At 36.4% G+C, this 22,320-nt stretch overlaps 1 protein-coding gene across 1 annotated transcript in view; it reads left to right on the top strand.

Moving 5' to 3' along the window:
• TRHDE (thyrotropin releasing hormone degrading enzyme) overlaps nt 1–22,320 on the top strand; it is a 398,446-nt gene that overhangs the window by 83,853 nt on the left and 292,273 nt on the right. The gene's annotated exons all lie outside the window — the stretch shown is intronic.

The following is a 22,320-nucleotide window of genomic DNA, read 5'->3' as shown; positions in this document are numbered from 1 at the left end:
GAGCATTCTGCTCCTGCAGTTGCTTTTTCTGGGCAGGTCTGAGCTGCCTGGCTGGAGAGGGAAAGAGTTAGTCGCGCTTCTCAGGCAGGGCAGACTAGCTACAGGCACCCACCTGTCTAGTGCTCTGTCCCAGTACATCCCAGGCAAGAGCAAAGGACTCTCAGTACAGACATGTTTTGATGCCACGAAGAAAGGAAGGGAGACGTAAATCTAAAACTTCATTTTCAGACCTCCTTCAGAGACAACGAATACTTCTTCTTCAATTATTTATGGTGTTACCTTGGTGGTATTTATAGATTATGATCAGGTTCCCTCCTTGAAGCTCATTCTCTAGACTGTATAATAGTTTTCCTGAGTGTGTCTCGTGTGTCTTTTCCTCCAAGCCAAGCCCGAAATGCCTTCTATTCCCCTTTGCTCTGTGATTTATGTGCATTATTCCTGAACAGCTGGACTTAGAAGAGTTCCTGCTTATGGTCTTTGGCTGGTTTAGGTTCACTGCTGCCTGCCTGGTTTGACATGATGTTCCTAATATGCATAACTGAAAGTTACATTGAAATTATTATTATTCTTTTATTGTCAGCCCAGTGCAGACGTTTAAATGTAGTAAGTGGATAAATACGCCGTTCTCCTGCTGCATGCTCTTGGCTATGATGATACTAACAAAAGATACTCTCTTTTAGGGAGGAACTTGAGATCTGTGAAAACATAGCAACGAAAGCAAATAAATCCTCAAACAGAGCCCAGAAAAAATTAACTTGTAGAAATTTTGGATTTGCAGGAATTTTCTGCTAATTGGAACTTAAAAATATGTTTCAGATGACTTTTTGAATAAGTGTCACTGTGCCTACTTCTGTTTTCACACAGAGTGTTGGAAAGGAATGCATTTTCTTATTCTTCGCTATACTTATTTATGCGATTCATGCCGGCTCTTTCCTCTGAAGCTTTTTGTTGCCAGTTTGGGGCTGTAGTCTACCATCTTGCCTCAGGCAAAAATCCTGTTGTTTTCTAATGAGGGATGGTGGTGAAGATTGCTTTTCTTTTTGGCAGTTATGCAGAAAATCCCGATGGATTTTGTAGATAGATTGTGACTTCTTCAATGGGGTATTTCCTACTTGTGGCTCTTACCTGGTAAATTTCAAATAATTCAAGGACAGTGAAGAAATTGATGCTTAATGGCTACACTGAACTTCAGAATTTGGAATTATTGAAAGCAGAGGAAAGAAAATATTTGAGTATCAGTGTGTGAAGGTGACAGTAGAAGTAGTGGGTCAAGGGAGTTGGAGAGTGTAGGTTCTAGCTTTAGATCTACCATGTACTAGTTATATGACTTTGCCCAAGTCACCTGTTTATACTGAGGATAAATTTCTTCTGCTTCACAAGTCTCTAAGGAGGACTGAGTGGTTGATGTATGTAAAGCCCTTGGCAAACAATGATGTGCTATAAACATATTAAGTAGCAGCTGATGATGAAGATGCAGCTGCTGCTGCTTATGGTGATATAACTCATGTCCTATGAGGAATATGTATTCTAAATGAAATTTGTGAACCTACAACATCTCTTTAGAAAGAGATACTAACAGAAGGAGAATAGTAATGCACAATTTTTTTCTCTGAGAATGCCAGGATTGAACAATCAACATAGTTTGAGTTCTTTAAAGAGGGAAAAGCCTTTAAACTTTTTCTCTTTTAAAGTTAGCCTTACGCTTATTCATAATGGCCAAAACTTGGAAGCAACTAAGATGTCCTTCAGTAGGTGAATAGATAAATAAATTGTAGTATCTCCAGACAATGGGATATTATTCGACACTAAAAAGAAATGAGCTATCTAGCCATGAAAAGACATGGAGGAAACTTAAATGCATATTACTAAGTGAAAGAAGCCAGTCTGAAAAGGCTACATGCTGTAAGATTCCAACTATATGATATTCTGGGGAAAAAAAAAAAACCATGGAGACAATAAAAAGATCAGTGGTTGCTAGGGACTGGCAGCGGGCAGTGAGGAGAAATGAACAGGTATAGCACAGAGGATTTTTAAGGACGTAGAAATGTTCTGTATGGTATTATAATGATGGATATATGTCATTATACATTTGTCAAAATCCATAGTATATACAACACCAAGAGTGAACACTAAGGTAAACTACGGCATCGGGTAAAAAAGAAATTGGCCTGACATTGGAGAAAATGATCATATTAAATATTTTCATCTTGGAAAAGTGTTTTAAAACCTTCAGAATTAGCTGAATAGGAAGAAGTTAAGATTGGATGATTTAGAGAGTTCTAAAATTAGTGCATTGTTCTAGATGAGGAGTGGTGAGGGGCTGGATTTAGAGATACCAATAAGGATGGAACCAAGAGGCAGTATTAAAAAGCTATTTGGAAGGTGGAGTCAACAGGATTTAAAAACTATGGACAAATAATATCCATTAGTAAAAGATGAGTCTGAAGTTTACAAAGGCAGTTCTAAAAGAATCTCCTAAAAACAAACAAAATATTGTACTTCTTGAAAATCCTGAGCTGGTAAGTTATGGGTATATGTTCAGAAGAAGAAAATAGTTGAAAAATGTTTTGGAAGAGCTAGTCTGTGGAAGTGGTAAGCTACAAAACAACAGGAAATAGATAAGTGGTAGAAAGGATTGAAACAATTCAAAATCAGTGTTCAAGATTTAAATAAGAAAAGACCTTAAAAACTCCCAAATTTCTGTGGATCTAGAGCTATTTGAAATAAAATTGGAGCTCATTTAGAGAAAGAATTGCCAATATTTGGTATTTGTCTTCCTAAATTTTTAGCATATTTTATTGTTATATTTTGATTCTGTTCACTTATTTGCATCATTATATAATAATTTAAAGAAAACTGGGGATATAACATTTTACTTAGATTGGAAAATACTTGAGAAGTATGGTATAAGTGAAACAAGTTAAATCTACCAGAGCTAAAGACTTGTTTTAGTTCTCAACTAATCATTTCTTTTTAGATGTGTATGCCAAGCTAATTTTCAGTGTTTTCAACTCTCAGAGAACAGAATAGGTTTTCAAGAGGAGAAAGTTCCCTGTATCTACTGAAAAAGTGTATTTCTCCCAAAATAATATCTTTGAGTGCACTCTAGCTTCTAAAGAAAGCAAAAATGAAGAGAATATGGTTCGTGTAAGTGATGAGATGTGGAATTGGAAGAAGCAATCTTTTAAATTTTCGGTAACTAGTGAAGTAGGCAATTAATGAATAAAGATAACACCACTGGAGCATAATTTATATATTTTATAAGTAGATTTAGCTAATACTCTGAGGAAGAGTTAGTTCTATTGTATTTCTTAATATTAGAAGAAGATGGAGTTGGACATATAGGAAGTAGAACACATTCATTGATTTTCTTTCTTCATTATAGTGGCATGTAATATAGTTCCATAGATGTGATTCGCAGATAGAGATTTTTTTTTCATTTTCTTGAACTCAGCCATGTAGCAACTAGGCTTTGAGATATGTCTTAGTCATTCTGGGCTGCTATAATAGAATACCATAGACTGGGTGGCTTAAACAACAAACATTTATTTCTCACAGTTCTGAAGGCTTAGATGTTCAAGATGGAGGTACTGGCAGATTTGGTGTCTGCTGAGGGCCTTCTTCCTCTATCCTCACATGGTAGGGAGAGAGAGAGAGAGAGAGAGAGCGTGTGTGTGTGTGTGTGTGTGTGTGTGTGTGTGTGTGTGTGTGTGTGCTCGTGCGCGCATGTGCGCCAGCGCATGTGTGCGAGCTAGCTTTTTAGTCTTATCTTATAAAGGCACTAATCCCATCATGGGGGTTCCACCCTCATGACCTCATCTAAACTAATTACCCGCCAAAGGCTCCAACTCCAAATATCATCATGTCAGGGGTTAGGATTTCAACATATGAATTTTAAGGGGAACACAAATATACGGTCTATAACAAGATATTATTTAATTTCAATGAAAATGCTAGTAATCATCGCCACTATATAGCATTTATTATGTGCCAGGCACTATTGCAAGTGCTTTACATATAATACTAACATCCCCTGAAGTGGGTTTTATTACTGTCTCCATTTTGTAGATGAGCAAACTGAGGAGCAAGGAGGTTATATAACATAGTTAATAACTGTCAGAATCAGGATTCTAATCCAAGCAGTCAGGCTCTAGAGTCTATGCTCTTAATCGCTATGCTATTTAAATAACATGTATCAGGGATATCAACAGTAGTAACTCAAATAAGAAATCAATGAAAGTCACTTCTCCATGTAATGATTGATTTGAAAATTTAAATATTAAGATTTCCATTATTCTGACTGTGATCAACAGTAGTCCAAGTTTTCTTATCTTAGGCCAGGTATAATTGTTAATATTGTTATTGTTACTTTAAATTTAATTTTATGTACCCTCCTGCTTATGGTGCCAAGAGTTTATGTTGTCAGTGTTGAAGGTAATTCATGTCTGCTTATTGGTACTCTTTTTAATTAATATACTTTCTTGTAAATTTTTTTGAAGCAAAAAGAAAATAGTATGACTAATACAATTAAGGATATGATGTAGGGAAACTTAAAGGATCTAAAGAAAGGGTTAAACTTCCTAAAGTATCTTCTTGCTCATTGATTCTAAAAGAAGAGAGCCCTTCTTTCCTTCTCCAGCCAGTGATTCTCCAGTGGTTGGAGAACCACTAGCTAGTTATAACTTGTAATAAAGCATTTATATTGTGTTGTTTTCACTGAACATTTACCTTGTGATTGTTATTCTTGTCTCTCTAAACCACCTTTATAATAGGATCGTATTAATCTCCTTTGACTATATTAATTGCTTTTCTTACAATTTGTTTTCATTGGACTCATTAATATTAGCTTTTCAGTACAAGATTTACTAAATATATGGGCAAATTATATGGGCTACTTCTTTATTAATATTTTAATAATCTTTTTATTGGAATTTACTGTAAGTTAAACACTGACCCAAATATCTTGTTGCTTTTTTAGGCATAAAGAGCTATTATTTGAGTCCTATTATGTGAACATAAACTTCTTAAGCCTCAGTTTCTGCCTTTGTAAAATGGGCATAATAATAGTACCTATCTCCTAGAGTTAAAATGAGATAGTGTATGTGAAGCAACAAGCCCAGTGCCTAGCAAGTAAGTGCTTAATAAATGTTATTGCTATATTTATCACATGTAATATCTTATTTAATCTTTACAACAAGGTGAGATTTATTTATCCTCACTACTGAGAAAACTAAAGCCTGAAGAGCTTAACTAATGCCACATAACTAGTAAGTAGTGGACCAAACACTGGTGCCCATAAAATTCATTTATTCATTAATTCCAATCAAATTTTCAAGTCCTACTGTGTTTCAGACCCTTGGGTTAGCTTCTGGTGATAGAAATAAAGGGGTCTCCTATGCAGGTGGGCAACACGAGCAAGGGCTTGTTGGTGAAGACAACATGGTTTGGGGGTGTGGAGAATTGCAGGCAGTCTGATGCTGTTGGCGTCCAAAAGGCAAGCCAATCAAAGAGAGTGGTATGGTGTCTGCACTGCCTCTAATCCATGCAGAACTAGGTTGGAGTAGAATTGGAAGCTATGCCCAAGTCCCCATGTGGAGGTCTGACCAGCTGCAGTCCTTTTGTCCTCCCACTCCTGGCTTGGTCAAGCATCATGAGGGGCACTTTTCCTACAAGTAAACACCCCTGGCTGCACGTCTGTCCCTACAGGTACACCCCCCAGGTAGCATGGTCCACTCTTGGGAGGAAGGATCAAAGAAAAGTCCAGTGTTGGCCTTGGAAATGGCTTCTGGGCCTAGCGGTATGTAAATGTGTAACAGCTACCTTTCTGAGTATAGTCCCTACATGCATGGTGGTTGATATTTTTATTTACATTAATGAGTAAGATGAAACTGAAACAATGAAGTGGAACTTCACTCTCTCCTCAATGACATGGGTGACTTCTTTGCTAAATTATATAATAGTTCTTGAATACTAGACCAGATGTTTCTGTAATCTTTTATGCCTATGCATAACAGCTAGAGACAGAACACATTTCTAAGGTTAATCTACGTTATTAACATTTTCTTCAGCAGTTTCTTATGCCTAAAGAATTGAGAAGACAATAAGTCAAGTCCTGATTTTTAGCATTTGCTGATTTTTGTGGTGTAAATACTGTTACCACAGCGAATTTCAGGCTAACAACATGATGTCACTGAATGCAGATTAAGAGAAGCACAGTAGCCTACCATTGCACTTCTATGTATGTATTTCTATGTATGTATTACTATCATACAGATATAACATAAATAACTTCAAGTTCATAAATAATAACAAAATAATTAGAAAGTGAGGAGTTTTTAATGTTTATTAAATAATAAATAATGAATATTTACTTTGTTTTCAATATAACTTCTTAAGTTTACATAATTTATTTTAAATAATGGCCATGTTTAACATCCAGCTTGCAAAATTTCTGCAAATTTAACAATGGACCTTTGTGAACCATTAGGAGCCAGTTCCAGAACACCACTGTCTGTGCTGTTTGGACATGGAGTTCTGGATCCTTGGGTATCTGGAGCATTGTCTGTTGTCTATGGGGTGGGGCAATGTGTGGGCTCCACCTTGTCACACCCCCTGGGTTCCAAGAATTCTTCATCCCTTGGGGAGAGACTCAGCTGGAGAAGAGGAAGAGCAAGGTCCTCCAAAGCCTGGGGCCAGGGTAGAAGCCCTGATGCCTCACATTGAAAGACAACTGAGGCCAGATCACAGGATGCCTTCTAGTCTGCTTTCTGTGCTTCTCAGATAGTGTCAAGTGTTCCTCAGTTGAAGTGAGAGAATTAGCATAACACATCTTGATATAACATCAGTTTGACTCAGATGTTGGAGAGGAAAACCCATTATTTTTCTATTAAAATAAGAATGTATATATCACAGAGTAGTATGCAAAATTTGCATATATTTTTCAAAGAAAATGCCATGCAGAACAGAAATTTCATGCTTGAGGTGGTCTGTTTCTGGATACCTCTAGAAGATTCTATCATTCTTCTCTCTATTATGGGTCATTCAGTGGACTTTGAGACCTATCGGTATTGTAGGAGCTGGCTCCAGCAAACCCGTCTGGGATGTTTGAGCATGAGGTTCTGGGTTCTTGTATATCCCCAACAAAGAATGGCTGGAGAGCCATGAAGGAAACTAAGATTTGAAAGATCTGTGAGGGTTGAGAAGTAGAGTTCTTTACTCAGGTCTGACTTTAATGACTGTACAAGTTGTCTCCTCACAAAAGCATCCAGCCAAGAGGGTGGAAATGCAGGCCAAAATCCAGTAGGCACACCCTTACCAAGTATAATTCTTCTGCCCAGATAAAACCAATGTCTGCCGTGTTGTACTTTTGTCTAATTGTTCCTCTAAGAGGAGCACATTTAAGTTAATTCATTCCTTAGGAGAGAGTACCATTTTTCAATATTCTACCTGGAGATGCCCCACCTTTCTCAAAAACCAGGACACCCTGTGTGCTAGTGTGCTAGCGTGTGTTGCAGCTGTATTTCTTGTTTACTACTGAATGTCTAGTAACTAAGTTAGAGCCAGGCATGTAGGAGGTACTGAGTAAATATTTATTGAATAAATGAATGAATAGATGCAATGACATGGTGAGATTTGTATTTCAAATAAATATCTTTTGGCAAGCTGTGTAGAGGATGATGTATTCGTTTGCTAGGGTTGCTGTTACAAAATACTACAAACTGAATATCTTAAGCAACAGAAATTTATTATCTCACAGTTCTGGAGGCTAGAAGTCTGAGTTCAAGGTGTTGGTACCCTCTGAAGGTGCTAAGGAAGGATCTGTTTTAAGTCTTTATTAGCTCCTCGTAGTTCCTTGGCACGTGGCAGCTTAACTCTGGTCTCAGATGTCATTCTCTGTGTGTATGTGTCTGTGCCCAAATTTCCCCTTTATATAGGAACACCAGTCACATTTGATTAGGGGCCCACTTATTCCGGTATGACATCGTCTTAATTGATTATATCTGCAATGAACTTACTTCCAAATAAGGTCACATTCTGAGGATTAGGACATCAACATAGGAATATTTGAGGGACATAAACCCATAACACATGGATTCAGAGGGACAAAAGTTGAAGCAAGGAGACAAGTCCACATGAGAGATACCGAAGTTCTGGAATTGCATAATAAGAATGGGATGGAAACAAGGATCTTTCCATTCTAAAATCAGTACTATATTTATTCAAAGATGAAGTCATTAAGGTGTTATTTTTGTTGAATATTGTATGTTATTTTTTGCTGTGTAACAAATTATCTAAAAAATTTGGTGGCTTAAAACCACAACATTTATTGTCTCACAGTTTCTGTGGGTCAGCAATGTGGATGCAGTTTAACTGGGTTATCTGGCTCAGGGTTTCTCATGCAGCTGCCATCAAGGTGCTGTCAGAGACTGCAGTCATCTCAAGGCTTGATTGGGGAGGGGCTACCTCCAAGTTACTGCCATGATTGTTGGTGGGGTTCATTTCCTTGTGGGTTGTTGGACTAAGGGCTTCAATTCCTTGCTGGCATTGGCTGGAGGCTGCTCTCAGTTCTTTGTCATGTGGGCCTCTCCATAGGGCAACTCACAACATGAAAGTTGGCTTCATGAAAGTGAGCAAGCTAGAAGAGCCTGGTAGGGTGCAAGGCAGAAACCATAATCTTTTGTAACCCCGTCTTGGAATTGACACCCCATTATTTTTGCCATATCTGCCCATCAGTGGCATGTTGCCGGGTCTAGCTAATACCCAAGAGGAAGTGATTACACAAGAGCCTGAATACCAGCAGGCAGGGATCACTGGAGATCATCTTAGAGAGGCTTCCCACACATATGCTTTATTGTTTGTAGTAGTTGAGCAACTTTTTTAAAGTTTATATGTGTCAGTCATCTTGGAATTTTTCTCTTTTTTTAATTTTTATTTTATATTGGAGCATAGTTGATTAACAATGCTGTGTTAGTTTCAGGTGTACAGCAAAGAGATTCAGTTATACATGTACATGTATCTATTCTTTTTCAAATTCTTTTCCTATTTAGGTTATTATAGAGTATTGAGTAGAGTTCCCTGTGCTATGCAGTAGGTCCTTGTTAGTTATGTATTTTACATATAGTAGTGTGTATATGTCAATCCCAATCTCCTAATTTATCCCTTCCCCCCTTCTTAGAGAACAGACTGTTCTCTAAGTCTGTATCTGTTTTGTAAATAAGTTCATTTGTATTTTTTTAGATTCCGCATATAAGCGATATCATATATTTGTCATTCTCTGTCTTACTTCACTTAATATGATAATCTCCAGGTCCATCCATGTAGCTGCAAATGGCATTATTTCATTCTTTTTAATGGCTGAGTAATATTCCATTGTATATATGTACTACATCTTCTTTATCCATTCATCTGTCAGTGGGCATTTAAGTTGCTTCCATGTCTTGGCTGCTGTAAACAGTGCAGCAGTGAACATTGGGGTGCATGTATCCTTTCAAACCATGTTTTTCTCCAGATATGTGCCCTGTAGTGTGATTGCTGGATTATATGATAGCTCTATTTTTAGTGTTTTAAGGAACCTCCATACTGTTCCCCATTGTGGCTGTACCAATTTACATTTCCACCAGCAGTGTAGGAGGGTTCCCTTTTCTCCACACCCTCTCCAGCATTTATTATTTGTAGATTTTTTGATGATGGCCATTCTGACTGGTGTGAGGTGATACCTCATTGTAGTTTTGATTTACATTTCCCTGATGATTAGTGATGTTGAGCATCTTTTCATGTTCCTCTTGGCCATCTGTATGTCTTTGGAGAACTGTCTATTCAGGTCTTCTGGCCATTTTTTGATTGGTTGTTTGTTTTATTGATATTGAGCTGCATGAGCTGTTTGTAAATTTTGGAGACTAATACCTTGTTGGTCGCATTGTTTGCAAATATTTTCTGCCATTCTGCGGGTTGTCTTTTTGTTTTGTCTGTGGTTTCCTTTGCTGTGCAAAAGCTTTTGAGTTTAATTAGGTCCCATTTGTTTATTTTTGTTTTTCTTTCCTTTACTCTAGGAGACGGCTCAAAAAAGATATTGCTGCAATTTATGTCAAAGAGTATTCTGCCTATATTTCCCTCTAAGAGTTTTATAGTATCCAGTCTTGCATCTAGGTCTTTAATCCATTTTAGATTATTTTTGTGTATGGTGTTAAAGAATGTTGTAATTTCATTTTTTTACATGTAGCTGTCCAGTTTCCCCAGCACCATTTATTGAAGAGACTGTCTTTCCTCCATTGTATTGTCTTGCCTCCTTTGTCATAGATTAAGTGTCCACAGGTGTGTGGGTTTACTTCTGGGCTTTCTATCCTGTTCCATTGATCTATATTTCTGTTTTTGTGTCAGTACCATACTGTTTTGATGACTGTAGCTTTGTAATATAGTCTGAAGTCAGGGAGCCTGATCCCTCCAGCTCTGTTTTCCTTTCTCAAGATTGCTTTGGCTATTCAGGGTCTTTTGTGTCTCCATACAAACTTTAAGATTTTTTTGTTCTAGTTCTGTGAAAAATGCCATTGGTAATTTGATAGGGATTGCATTGAATCTGTAGATTGCTATACTCTCCAAGGCAATCTACAGATTCAGTGCAATCCCTATCAAATTACCAATGGCATTTTTCAGGGAATTTATTTCTTTAATCCCATTAAAGCAGTAGAAGACCTCTGTTTGCTGGTTTAATTCTCTGTGTATATATGCTATGCCACCTCTTTTCTGCATCACCCTGGATCACTGGAGAAATAGTTAATTACTCTGATTGTTGACAATGGCATTGATCTTTTGCATCTGGGAATTCTGCCATGTGAATAACTCTTTAATGGATGCAGGTCATCTTTTACTTTTGGGTGTGTAATATTTTAAAAAGATTGTTCTGGAAGCCATTACAAATCTTGGCAAAATTAAGTAGGCTGAGAGGGTCAAATCTCTCTGATTTGTCTTATGCTTCCTATTAGAGAGGCTAGGACTTCTTTTCCATATTAGATGTTGTTTGGAGTAATTTCACGATGGAAACATAAACTTGGAATGCTTCACATGAAATCTGTGGTAGCTTCTATGATAATTTTTAAATTAAAAATGTGTTTAAGTACACTCCAATCAACATGCATTCTTTTGAGATCAATACACTCAAGTATATTGGTACTTTGATGGATCTATACGGCCAAAATAATATCAACCATATAAATTTTCTGGAATTTTTCTTGACTTTAAATCATTTATTTTTATATTTGTTTTGCATTGAAAACATTTTGTTTAGTAGAGGTCTTTTTCTCTAATAGATATTTTTCCGGTAGGATATGGTATATGGAAAGTTTGACTTTTTGTTTCCCTATTTCATGGTTAGTGGAATTTGCTTTTTCAAGCAGAATTGTGTGTCTTTCCCCTCTGACATGTTTAGCTTCAGGGAACATAGTCCCCTCTGGTCCATTAATATTAGCAATCATCAGTGATGTAATCCTGTTTCATTTCTACTATGGATTTTATATGGTAGTTATGATTTCTCATACCTAAAGTTGAGCTTAGCTAAGTGTGCATTTTTACCATCTTTTCCTATGATTATCTTTACATTCCTAAAAATGCTAACCACATATATCATAAATTCATTTACTGACACATATATTCCTCAATCATCATGGAAATACCTAGTTTTATTTCTAATCTGCCTGACTTTATTTTATTTTACTGGCCTTATTAGACAAATAGGTGTTCTTTATGCTTCTGAAATTTCTAAGCATTATATGGCAGTCTTGAAAGGAATGTGACCAGAAATGCTGTAATTAGAGTGACTTTACTTGACACCTGGGAACAATGAATGCAAACATGGTTCATTCTTTGTTTTCTCTGTTTTACTTTTAGTAAGAGAATTTCCTTAAAAGGTAATTGGCATACTCTTTGGCCCTTTGTCTCTTTTTGGCTTGTAGACAAATACATACCCTTACAGTATCCTGAGTAGTAGACCTTGCTTACTTTACACTAAGGTCTAAAAATACCGGTTATTGTTGAGGATGGTAACTTGTGACTATAGCTAATTGCATGTGCAGTTTTGGTCAAAAAAGGCCAAGCTGTGTGGCCTTGGGATTGTCTTTGGTGCAGTAAAAAGGGCACTTTGAAGTGGACTTAGAAGTTAGGAAACCTGGTTTAGGTCTGGGCCTGTTATTTCCTAGATGTATGATTATAAATGAGTCACTTCTTGGAGGCTTTGTTGCCTCATCTATAAAATGGGAATAGCTGTCGTGCATTTCTTATGCGTGGCATTAGTTATAAACCAGAATATGCTTGTTCTTATACAAGTCTAAAAGGTAATAAAAAACAGAGATACTAGATTCAAGTCTGTGCTGCCATCTTTTGTCTTCAGTTGGTGGTATATGCCATTTTTTTTAACAGCTTTATGAATATATAATTTACATATCACAGTTTTCACCTTTTTAAAGCATACAATTCATTGGTTTTTGGTATATTTACAAAGTCATGCAGTCATCACCATTACCCAATTTTAGAACATTTTCAACACCCCAAAAAGAAACCTTGTACCTATTACCAGTCACACCTCCATATCCTCAACCTTCCTGCATCCACTCCAGTCCTGAGAACCACTAATCCATTTTCTCTATTTATAGTTTTGACTGTTTTGAACATTTTATATAAATGGTGTCATACAGTATGGTCTTTTGTGACTGGCTTCTTTCACTGAGCACTTTTTGAGACTCATCTATGTTGTAGCATGTATTAGTAATTCATAAACTTCATTCCTTTTCATTGCCAAATAATATTCCATTGTATGGGTATACCACTTTTATTTATCCGTTCATCACTTAATGAACATTTGGATTGTTTACACTTTTTGGCTGCTATTAATAATGCTGTTATGAACATTCATGTATAAGTTTTGTATGCAGTATGCTTTCATTTCTCATGGGTGGGTACCTAGGAGTGGAGCTGTCGAGTCATATGGTAACTCTATGCTTAACCTTTTGAGGAATTCTCAACTGTTTCCCATAGTGGCTGCACTATTTTACATGCCTACGAACAGTGTACAAAGATTCCAATGACTCCACTTCTTTCTCAGCACTTGTTATTGTCTGTCTTTTTTATCATTGCTGTTGTTTTAGGTGTCAAGTAGTAGCTTGACATTTCTTAATGTTTTGATTTACATTTCTATAATGGCAAAAGATGTTGAGCATTTGGCCATTTGCATATCTCCTTGGGGAAAATGTCATTCAAATACTTTGTTCTTTTTTTAATTGGATGATTTGTCTTTATAATTGAGTTGTAATAGTTCTTTATATATCTGGTTACAAGTCCCTTTAGACATATGATTTGCAAATATTTTCTCTCATTCTGTGTGTTGTCCTTTCATTTTCTTGAAGGTAAAAGCATACAAGTTTTTAATTTTGATGAAGTCCAATTCGTTTTCTCTTTTGACCTTTATATTTGGAGACCATATCTAAAAACTATTGACCAATCCAAAGTCATGAAGATTTGCTCCCACATTTTCTTCTAGGAGTTTTATAGTTTTAACTCTCACGTTTAGATCTATGATCCATTTTAAGTTAATTTTTGGATAGCGTGTGAAGTAGGCTGCAACTTCATCCTTTTGCTTATGGATATACAGTTTTCCCAGCACCATTTGTTGGAAAGATAATTATTTCCCCATTGAATTGTCTTTGCACTCTAGCCAAAAGTTAATTTACAATAAGTATAAGCGTTTATTTCTTGACTTGGAATTCTATTCCATAGATTCATACATTTATAATGCACAGAAATCTCTTGCATTCCTATACACTAATGATGAAAAATCTGAAAGAGAAATTAAGGACACACTCCCATTTACCACTGCAACAAAAAGAATAAAATACCTAGGAATAAACCTACCTAAGGAGACAAAGACCTGTATGCAGAAAACTAGAAGACACTGATGAAAGAAATTAAAGATGATACAAACAGATGGAGAGATATACCATGTTCTCAGATTGGAAGAATCAACATTGTGAAAATGCCTATACCACCCAAAGCAATCTACAGATTCAATGCAATCCCTATCAAACTACCAATGGCATTTTTCACAGAACTAGCACAAAAAATGTCACAATTTGTATGGAAACACAAAAGACCACGAATAGCAAAGCAATCTTGTGAAAGAAAAATGGAGCTGGAGGAATTAGGCTCCCTGACTTCAGACTATACTACAAAGCTACAGTAATCATTTTCCGTACTCCATGTACTTTTTTCTTTGGAACAACAACTTACTCCTTCATTTAACCTACACAAGAGACATGCAGATATGATTTTACATCTTCTCTCTCCACCTATTCTTGATGAACCTACCCAATTCTATGAATTTATTGCTAATTTGCTATATGGCTTACTCAAGTTTGCATCTTTCCATGTGCCAGGAGAGAAATCTTTGACACAACCTTTACTTCTTAAACATCTGTCCTTCTTTGGTAGATGGCCATGGCTGGAGGAAAGCAGGAAACAGAACAATTATGCTAGCAGTCATAGTGATGATAGCTCCCACACTTTTCTCTGTGCCAAGCATTTTATGTATTATATCCCAACGTATTATATACTATATCATATGACATAGAACACAGCATATTTTGTTATACTCTTCTTTTTTATTGGAAAATGAGGCTTATGTAGGTTAAGTAACTTGCCTAAGGCCGTACATCTAGTAAGTCATAGAGTATCAGACTGATACCAAAGTCCATGTTTTGAACCGGTGCCTGCCTGTCCTGATGTATGTGCCCAGAATTCCAGTGGATGGCTGATGTGGCTAGTTCTACTTGGCTAGGTTTTGATCCTGCAGGTACCAAACTATCTTACTGAAATTGCTAATGAGAAATGAGGTTTGATAGAAAAATGGGAGGACAGATATATTCTAAAAGTTAAAAATGGATGTATCTTCTGAATATGTGAATGGATGTTAAGAAATAAATCTGTTAGTCCAATTGAGAGAGAACATGGCAAAAGCTCATAGCATCCTTAGTGGTTATGGCTTAGCAAGGGAGACAAACAATTTTAGAATTACGCAAAGGTAGAATTACCCTGAAGGGCAGGATCATGGTCAATGTCACTATGAGAGTCTATAATAAAAGAATCCGAACCTAGCCAAGTAGAACTAGCCATTTGCATACAACTGACTGTGAACTTGAAGGAAAAATTGTTGTGTAATCTTTAAACATGTTTGTGTATCTGTTATACATACCTTGTTCAACTAGTAGCAGATCCAGAGGAGAAGGTTAGAAAATTTTCGAAATTTCTACAAGCTTTCAGATAAAATATTTCATGAACTGGAACAAATCCTCAGAAAGGAATGAAGCCCTGGGAAGTAGGCATCCTATGTATGATAATCAGATACACTGAGGAAGCGAGCAAAGTTAACAGCAATGAAAATAACTTATGTCCCACAGGGTTAAATAGGATCACAGGTTGGTCTGTAAAATAAGTTCTGCCATGTTACAGAGTGTAGATTACAGAATATCTGCAGCTAAAACTGTTCTTTACTGTAAATGGGGCCAAAGCTATTTCTTTAATGGATGCATGAAAAACTCTGCCTGGGTGTCCAAACAGTGTCAAGAGTGTAGCTCCTTTTTAACTTGCAGGGATGTGACCAACTGGCAGCCATAATAGAAAAAGCAGTACAATGCCTAGAAAGTCTTAGAGAAATAATGAAAGAGGCTTTTGTTACATCTGTCCTTTCCTATATGACTTCATTGATTTTGCCTCGTCAATATCTCTAGCATCCTGGCACCTCTTTTCATCTCTATCACTAGCACCTCATTTCAAGATACTTCTGTCTCTCACCTGGGCTATAGAAACATTTTTTATAATTGGTTTCCATTCTTGTTGTTTCCCCTGATTCATTCTCTACATTGGAGCCTCCCTTCTTAAAGCCCATCAGTAGCTTTCCATTTTACTTAAAGATTAAACAACTAAGATAGCCAAATAGCCAGGCACCTTCTGGAAGCCCCTCATTTCTCCCACCTATATCTTGCGTCTCCTTTATACTCTCCAGCCCAGCCATAGATGTGGACTTACTACAATCTCTTACACCATAGTTTTGAACATGCTGTTCCTTTCACCAGTTTAACTCATTCTCTCCCTACAGATGTTGGCTCAGGGAAGCTTTCTCTGATCTTTCAGACTAGGTCAGATTCTTTTATTATAGACTTTCCTAATAACATTGACCGTGATCCTATCCTTCAGAATAATTCCACTTTTGTGTAATTTTAAACTTAACATTTGTCTCCCCTGCTGAGTCATAACCACTAGGGATGTTGTGAGTTTTTGCTCATAATTGTAACTCCAGCATCTAGTGATGTTCATGACATAAACTAAATGAATCTGCATATCCACTTTGGAATTAGTTAGGAAAGAAAGAGATTTGGCCAACGTTTTCTTAATTGTGTCTGTTTTATCTACTTAGAATATTACTAATCCATATCAGAACAGGTTACTGTTCACCAAGATGTGACAGACAGAAGTCGGTCAATGGGTGACTTCTTATCTACATCACCTAACCTTTCCATTAAAAATAAAAAAATGGGGACTTCCCTGGCGGTCCAGTGGTTGTGGCTCTAGGTTTCCACTGCAGGAGGCACGGGTTTGCCCCCTGGTCGGGGAACTAGGATCCCACATGCCGCACTGCACGGCCAAAAAAAAAAAGAAAAAGAAAAAGCTGGAAAAGGCAAGGAAATAGACTCTCCCCTAGAGCCTCCAGAAAGGAACACAGCCCCTGGTGACACCCAGATTTAGTCCAATGACACGTCTGATTTACAGAACTGTAAGGTAATAAATTATTTTTTAAAAAAATAAAAGAATTAAAAAAAAACGTAAAGCAGCATCAGGTATTAGAAGGCCGTCCAGGTGGCGTGGGTGGTGACTGATCATGATTTCATTTCTTATTTAGCTGTGATCCCGCCCCTACCCCCTCATTTTTATATAAATTGCACTCTTTCAAGATGGAGATAATTACTTTTTCTTCACTGATACTTTTGCATCTCTGCTTAAAAATAAGATACAGTAATCATAGTCTTCCTATGTAAATATGAGCTGAGCAGTTTTCGATTTGTGTGTCTCGAGTTGCTACGAAAAGAGTCACAAACTTTAGGATTCTCCACATAGATTTTCGTTAAGCACTAATTCTTATCAAGTGTTTATTGCTGCTCTATTTTGAGATTTTCTAAGATTTTCTGTGTGGTTTTATAAATGATTACTAAGAATTTTATTAAAAGGGCCCCTGTAACAATGATAATAGTTCCTTTGGTAATCTTGCAGAAACTTATTTTGCAAGCCCATTTTAAGGATTATTCTAGTTTAATACTGAGTTTGAAATGGAAACAAAGTACTTGTCTCTGAGAAGATTTGACAGGCTCTATAGCTCTTTGTACTATCTTTCTACTTTTCTAATAAATTGCCCAATAAAAACCACAGATAGAATAGTTTAACTTTTTCACAGTGGAGCTAGGATGTTTCCTCCTGCAATTGTGGATTTGTTTGTTGTTGACTTAGAAAAATGGAATATAAATTAAATTTTATTTAAAATGTATTGACCATATTAAAATACATTGAGATTCAATATTTGTGAACAAAAATGACCCAGCAAGGCTGTGAGCAGAAGAGCAAACAGTTGGAGCTCTGTTTGTAAGACAAAACAGGCATGTTTAATCTCTGATCACTCATTCACTTATTCATTTAAAAACATTTGTAGGAGATTGATATTCAGAATATACAAGAAAGTCATGTAAATCAGAAAACAGGAAGTATAGAAGAAAAATTATTAAAGGACATAAATGGACAATTTACAGAAGAGGATACATGAATGAAAATAATAATCAGTAATTATAAAAATAGCCAACATTTATTGAGCACTTCTTTGTATCAGATTTTTTTCTTGGTGCTTAATTTTTAACCATTTAATTCCTCATAATAGAAGTACTGTTATCATCCCTATCTTACAGAGGAAGCAACTGAGTCACAGAACAATTAATAATATACTTATAACTACTTGGATACTAAGTGGAAATCTGGCTTCAGATCTCTCATACGTAGATGAATACTCAGTCTCACTAGTTGTCAGAGAAATGTGTATTAAAGTAATAACCAAATAATACCTTACAACAATCAGATCTTCAAAGATGTGAAAATCAGATAATATCAAGCGCTGGTGGGGATGGAAGAATGAGGGGAGCCCTCTTCCACTATTTGTTGGAGTCTAAGCTGGTGTGGCCATTTTAGGGAGCAGCAGTAGTTCGTAGGGAAACTGGGTATGCTAACCCTGACATCCTGGCAGTTCTACTTTTGCACATGTTCCAGAGAGAAACTATCAAGTCAGTGCATATGGAGACACACAGTAGGATGCTTATTGCATTGAGGTTGGGGATGTGAGGAGTTGAAAGTACCAGAGGAGTCCTTTTCTAGGGAAATGGGTACCTTGGTATATTTATAGGATTATACTATGGAATGCTTGGAAGAAATTAACTAGATTTTATATTTTAAAACATAGATAGATTTCAAAATTAGTTGAATAAACAAACAGTAAAAGTTAAAAAAAGAGAATGAGATTGTAACATAATACCATTTATAAAAAAAATAAATATACATATAATATTGTGTGATATACTTACATGTAAAAACAGGTATGTTGGGTGGATGGAAAATGCATAAGAGTAGTTACCAAGGAGTGAGGAATGGTCTTGGAAATAGGGAATAAAGGGGAAAGCAATAGGACACAGGGCAGGGGGAGGGGGAAGCCGGGGCAAAGTGAGAGTAGCATGGACATATATACACTACCAAATGTGAAATAAATAGATAGATGGTGGGAAGCAGCTGCATAGCACAGGGAGATCAGCTCGGTGCTTTTCAACGACCTAGAGGGGTGGGATGGGGGGGTGGGAGGGAGGCTTAAGAGGGAGGGGATATGGGGATATATATATACATATAGCTGATTCACTTTGTTATACAGCAGAAACACAGCGTTGTGAAGCAATTATACTCCAATAAAGGTGTATCAAAAAAATCAAATCTAAAACAGAAGAGGAAACATTCACAGGTCACTGATGAAAGCATGGCATGGCATAAGCTCAGTGTGGGCCAAAATCTAGTCTGCTTTGTTGGTCTGTCCCTTGAATCTAAATCAGTACCTGGGGTATAACAGGTGCTCAGATAAGTAAAATGGGAATGAAGAATGAATGTATAAATTAAGAAGAATGATCTATTCAGTTCCATGTGCCTGAGAACCAATCAAAATTAGTGTCCCTCTACTCATTTCTTCCTTTATAGTTAAATACATGTTACATATAGGCACCAGGCCAGTTGCTGGAGATATAAAAGTGTACCAAACACATTACCTGCTCCTTAGGGGATCATAATATATTTGGGAAGACTGAGTGGAAAACTACTAATAATGTCAAATATGATGAGTACTATATGATAGGAGTTTGCAGATTGGATTGGAAGCACAGAGGAGGAATGCCTGGACAATCGTGCATTCGTTCATTCATTCATTCATTTGACCGATGCTGAGTTGAGTTCCTGCTTTGTGTGAGTTCCTCTTTTAAGCATGAGGATACAGTTAGGCGCTTTCTTGGAACTCTTATTATCCTGGGGAGACTGGCATTTATCAAATAACCACATCAAAAAACTGAAGGTGCAGAATCGCAGTTGTGCCATGTGTTCTCTCTGTTAACTTATAAAAAAGGACGAAACCAAACCTTGATCTAGATTTGAATTCCAAGGATGGTTTCCCTAGAGAAGGGATGGGAAAATGCATGAGTCTTAAAAGTCAGTTAGAACGTGGTCACGGCTGTGGTGGAGGGTACATGTTAGGGCAATATCAAGATTAAGTGAACGGTCTATGCACAGCTGGTTAGAGACTGACCACGTGGACCTCCTAGACCCTTTTCCTCCCAGAAAAATAAAGGTTTGAAGACAGAGGTTACGTCAGCAAATTTGTATTCTGAAAAGAACTGTCTGGCTACCTTGTGAAGATTGGATATAGCGGGGAAGGAATGGAATGGAAGTTTTGAAGTTATTAACAATAGTTCAGGAGAGAGATGGGATCACTTGACTTGGATGGCAGTGGATATGGAGAGAAGTGATGGATTAAAAGTCTATTAAAAAAGGTAAAATTAAAAGGGCTTGGTTGATGGATTAGATTTGGGATAGCGTGTTGTAGTGGAAGGGAGATCAAAAGTGACCTGAGCAGGATAAGGAAAAACAAAGCCACATCAGAAGCATTGCGGTAAAACTATGAAACACCAAACTCAAGGAAAAAAGCCGTAAAGGCAGCTGGAGACCATTTTGTAAGATGTATAATGATATCGTGGTTAAATTAAAAAAACATAGTTTTGGAGATGTATATCGTATGAGTGAAATGACATAATGTCTGTGATTTCCTTTAAAATACTTCAGGTGAAAAAAGAAAAAGATAGATGAAGCAAATTCTTGATAATTGTTGAATCTAGGAGATGATAATACAGGGGTTCATTATACTGGTTCATTATACTCCATTATACATTATATATCACTTTCTTTCTGAAAATTTAAAACTATTCATGTTTAAAAAAAAGTAACCAGAGAGAAAAGAAAGATCACCTATTGAGAAAGGAATGACAAGGAGACATCTCATCAGTGACAACAGAGTCCCCTAGATAGTGTGATACAAACTTCCAAAATGTTGAGAGAAAGTTAAAGTCGTGTCCTAATTGGGCTTCCATATTCTGATAAATTATTAATTATGAGTGAAGGCAAAATACAGACATTTCCAGAGAAAGAAGGACTGGAAGAGTTTTCTGTTTACAGACCATTGTGAAAAGAATGACTATAGGATATACCCCAGGGAGAAGAAAATTTAACCTAGAAAGAAAGAAGCAACGGTGAAGCAAGGATTGGTAAACCTGTTGGTAAATTTAAATAAATATCACCTGTGAAATAATAATGATGACTAACTTTGATGATGTAAAAAATGACTTATAACAGTAGTATAATACGAAAGCGAAAATCCATAACAGCTAACATATATACTAGCCACTTCTCTCAACCCTTTCCACATTGTGACTAATTTAATTCTCATAATTCTCAAGCACTTACAATTAGCATTTTTATCATTAATTTAATTTTTCTGATGAAGGGACTGATGCAGAGTGATGGTTAGTAACTTACCTATTAAATGTTAGGAAGAGCTAGAGCCAGGATCTAGATTCAGGTAGTCTAGCTCCAGACCTGGTCACTTGAAAACCCCACTATACTGAATGTATAGTGTATCCAGGTCCTTGTTCTCAAGGCATGTAGAGATACAGATTAACATTAGACTGTATAAAGTCATCACGCACTGACATTTAAGTGCAACTGCTGAAAGAGTAGATAGAAATATTAGTTTATACAATTTTGAAATGACAAAAAGGATAAAAATGGAACAGAGAAAAAATGGTAGATCTACTTAAAGCAGGAAAGGAGAAAAAAGAAGCAAAGTAAAAGCAAGATGGATAGCAAACATTGAAAAATAGTAGAACAGAATAGGAATCTATCTGTAGCTATATCTATATATCTGTCTACACTAAAGTTACCTATTAAAATATAGAATGAATAAAGTTGTTTTTGTTTTAGTTTAAATAAATTGAACAAAAAATTGGATAAAGAAGTAAAATATGACTCTATGCTTGACAGAAGATGCATCTTAAATATAAAGCCCACAATTTTGAATGTAAAAGGAAGGATAAAGTCAGTGATATTTGATGAAATATATTTTAAGGTGTTCACACTATTGAGGCTGAAATTATAAGAGGATTTCACCTGGAAGACATGAACCCATATGCACCTAATAATATTGACTCAAAGTATTGATATACGAGGCAGAAATTGGCAGAACTATAGATGGACAACCAAATCAATGGGCTTATGGGAGATTTTAATATCTTTCTCAGGAACATAAAGCAAAAAACCTAATAGAGATTTAGAAGATATAAACAAAACAATATTAATCTCAATATATTTAGAACCATTTACCTAAAAATTAGTGGTTAAACATTGTCTTCAAGCATCTAGATCCATTGCTTACAAACTTCGTTGATTACTGGTCTAGAAAGAATCTGAAGAAATACCAAGAATCAGTGTCAAATGGCCCAGGCTTTTGGCAATAATGTTAGATAGGAATAATAAAGAAAAGTAACCTGGAAATCACATACATTAGGAAGTTAAGGACATACTTCTAAATAATTTATGGGTCAAATAGGAAGTTATGAAATATTTAGAAATTAATGAAAAATGAGAACACTGCTTATTAAATTTCATGGA

The sequence above is a fragment of the Tursiops truncatus genome, chromosome 11 (genome assembly GCF_011762595.2).
Source record: "Tursiops truncatus isolate mTurTru1 chromosome 11, mTurTru1.mat.Y, whole genome shotgun sequence".
NCBI lineage: Eukaryota > Metazoa > Chordata > Mammalia > Artiodactyla > Delphinidae > Tursiops > Tursiops truncatus.
The sequence above is the reverse complement of the archived record's forward strand: the minus strand, read 5'-3'. Positions and strand labels throughout refer to the sequence as shown.